Raw genomic sequence first — 3,922 nt, forward strand, 5'->3', positions numbered from 1 at the left:
ACAGAGGGCTACAGTTCACAGTGCAGAGTAATGGAGGGCAGAGAAAACTGGCAAGAGCCTCAGAGGGCTGCCCTTGAGTATTCAGCAGAGTGCTCATCAGCAGGTGCATGCAAGGAAACTGACCAAGGCCAAGTAAAAAGAACCACCCAAAAGGATTAGGGGGAACAGTGTCTGGAGCTCATTTAGGACCATTGCCCATTCCCACCTGTAGAATGGAAAACCTCTATGTGGCATTGAGTACAGGACTCAGAAAATTCTTGTCTCCGGTGCAAAATAATTATATCCAGAATAAATCCTGCTGTTGCCCCACGTAAGAAATCTTAAAAGCAAAATCTGAGGGAATCAAACCGTTTCCAAGTCACTTGACTACCTTCCATAACAAAGCTTAAAAATATTTACAGGAATTTAAAAATATCCGGCACCCAAAAAGATAAAATTCACAATGTCTGGCACCCAATAAAAAATTTTAGGTGTGAAAAGAAACATTAAAATATGACTGTATTACAAGAAAGATCTCAAAGTGACAACCTTAGTTTCTGTCCACAAAAACTAGAAAAAGCAAGAAAAAATTAACCTCAAAGTAAGCAGAAGAAATAAGATAATGAAGATCAGAGGGTAAGCCAATGAAATAAAAAGCAGATTAGAGAAAATCATTGAAACCTGCTTTTCTTAAGAAGATTAATATAGATAATAAACCTCTATGCAGACCTATTCGATCAGGATAAAAAAGGGAGACAGGGCACAAATTACCAATATTCAGAATGAAAGAGTTGTCAATACTACAGATTCTATGATATTAAAAGATTATGAAGGCATATTATGGATAACTTTATGCTAATAAATTTGACAACTTATATGAAGTGGTCAAATCCCTTGAGGAACAAAAAATATCAAAGCTTACATAAGAAGAAATAAACTTTCTAACTGCCTCTATATCTATTAAAGAAATTGACTTTGTAGTTAAAAGCCTTTTCACACACAAAAAACCCTCAGGCCCAGATTACTTTATTACTGAATTCTGCTAAATATTTAGTTCTATACGTCCAACATTACCTTGTAGAACAAAGACATCACAAAAAATCTACAAATTTATTCCTCATGAACACAAAGACAAAAAGTTGTTAACATTTTAGCATATAGAATCAAACAGTATAGAAAAAAGATAATAATTCCAGACCAACTGTGGTTTATCCCAGAAATGCAAAGTAGTTTTAACATTCAAAATCAGTCCATGTAATCCATAATGTTAACAAACTAAAAAAGAAAACCATATGATCCTTTAAACAGACACACAAAAATAGATAAAATCCAACATCCATTTGTTATTTAAAAATAAATTTGCTCTCATCAAACTAGAGATAGAAGGTAGCATTCTCAACTTAATAAAGGACCTTTATGAAAAACCTACGATGTGATACTTAATGCTTTCCCCTCCCAAGATCAGGAATAAAGCAAAGATGTCCACATCTAGTCAAAATTGTAGGGAAGATTCTAGTCAATTCAATAAGCCAATAAAAAGAAACAAAAGATGTCCAGATTGAAAAGGAAGTAGAAAATTATCTACTTGTAGATGACATAGGTTTGTCTGTAGAAATCCTAATAATATCTATAAAAACATCTACTAGAATTCACTACGTTACAATATACAAACTCAAGATACAAATATCAACTGCATAGTAAGGAAATATTGAAAATTGGAATAATTAATATAATTCCACTTACAATACCATCAAAGATATGAACTATTTAGAAATAAATCTGACAAAATATATGCAAGACATGTACACTGAAAACTAGAAGACATTACTAAGGGAAATTAAAGAGAAACTATATAAATATAGATTTATACTGTGTTCATAGGAGAGAAGACTTGATATTGTTAACATGTCAATTCTTGTCAAGTTGACCTATATATTCAATGCAATCCCAATCAAAATTCCAGCAGGGTTTATTTTTATTTTTGTTTTTATTTTTTAACTGACAACCTTATTCTAAAGTTAAGATAGAAATGTAAAGGACATAGAACAGCCAAAATAAAATGGAAACATATTTAAAAAGTTGGAGTACCAACACAATTTCTTGTATTTTTAGTAGAGACGGGTTTTCACCATGTTAGCCAAGATGGTCTTGATCTCCTGACCTTGTGATCCGCCCGCCTCGGTCTCCCAAAGTGCTGTGACTACTGCACTTTCATCAGAATGGCTAAATTAAGAAGACTGACCATGTTAAGTGCTGATAAGGATGTGGAGGAACTGGAATTCTCATACACTGCTGCTGAGAATGCAAAATGGCACAATTATATTGGAAAATAGTCAGTTTGCTAAAAAATTAAATATATACCTATCACAGGAGCCAGGTATTCTATTCCAGATATTTACCCAAGAGAAATGAAAGCAAAAGTTCATACAAAGACTTACACACAAATGTTCACAATAACCTTATTTGTAATAGTCAAAAACTGGCACAACCCTAATGCCCATCAACAGACAAATGGAGTTAATGGGTAAACAAACTGGCAGATCCATGCAATAAATTACTATTTATTAATAAAAAGAAATGAACTATTGATAAATACAACATAGATGAATTTCAAAATAATTATGCAAAACAAAAAAATCCAGACTAAAAAAAGAGTATATACAGTTTTGTTTCATTTATTTAAAATTCTAGAAAATGTGAACTAATATATAGTGACAGAAATCCAGTCAGCAGTTGCTGATGGAGGGAAGATGGGTGGGAAGAAGGAAATGTACTGGAGCAAGAGATCACTACTGGGAATGATGGATATCTTCACCATCTTGACTGTGGTGACGGCTTTATTAGCATATACAAATGCTCAAACTTGTTAAATTGTACAGTTTATCACACATTGATTATACAGCAATAAAGTTCTTAAAAGTGGAATCAATGGAGCAATGGTTGATAAAAGTGTATTTATGCTTAATTACACACAGAATGAATAAGTTCTGGTTATCATAAATATAACTTTAGAATGCTAAAATCCCTTTTACCCACTTATTCAACTTCTTATTACCCATCAAAGAAAAACATGTGCACGTGTGAATGAGATCATTTTCCCCATACTTTTATTTACAGTTGTATATTTTTAAAAAATATGGCTTTCCAGCCCCGGCCCCGGACCCTGTAGCCGCCGAGATGTTGATGCCTAAGAAGAACCAGATTGCCATTTACGAACTCCTTTTTAAGGAGGGAGTCATGGTGGCCAAGAAGGATGTCCACATGCCTAAGCACCCGGAGCTGGCAGACAAGAATGTGCCCAACCTCCATGTCATGAAGGCCATGTAGTCTCTCAAGTCCCAGGGCTACGTGAAGGAACAGTTTGCCTGGAGACATTTCTACTGGTACCTTACCAATGAGGGTATCCAGTATCTCCATGATTACCTTCATCTGCCCCCAGAGATTGTGGCTGCCATCCTACGACGTAGCCGTCCAGAGACTGGCAGGCCTCGGCCTAAAGGTCTGGAGGGTGAGCGACCTGCGAGACTCACAAGAGGGGAAGCTGACAGAGGTACCTACAGACGGAGTGCTGTGCCACCTGGTGCTGACAAGAAAGCCAAGGCTGGGGCTGGGTCAGCAACCGAATTCCAGTTTATATATATATATTTATATATTTATGGACCAGAAGGATAAATGACCTTCAAGGTCATAGCTACTTTCTACTTGAACTAAGACTGGGACACCGCTTGTCCAGAGCCCATGTTCCAGGAGCCTTTGCACACATAGTTTTGCTATCTCATATCGTAATTCTGAATTGGAATGTTGAAGAAGCCAAGGATCTGAGTAATGTAATTTAAATAATTTCCCATTAAAGAAGTTGAAAAATTTTTTAAAATCTGTGGCTGTTGCAAGTCCTGCAATATCTGGGGAACTGACTTCTACAGAACAGTTTGTTCCCTAATGC

At 35.6% G+C, this 3,922-nt stretch overlaps 1 pseudogene; it reads left to right on the forward strand.

The window, feature by feature from the left end:
- The first annotated feature begins 3,119 nt into the window (after positions 1-3,119).
- LOC696921 (small ribosomal subunit protein eS10 pseudogene) lies at positions 3,120-3,651 on the forward strand (annotated as a pseudogene).
- The last annotated feature ends 271 nt before the right edge of the window (positions 3,652-3,922 follow it).

This window comes from Macaca mulatta, chromosome 4 (genome assembly GCF_049350105.2).
Source record: "Macaca mulatta isolate MMU2019108-1 chromosome 4, T2T-MMU8v2.0, whole genome shotgun sequence".
NCBI classification, from domain to species: Eukaryota; Metazoa; Chordata; class Mammalia; order Primates; family Cercopithecidae; genus Macaca; species Macaca mulatta.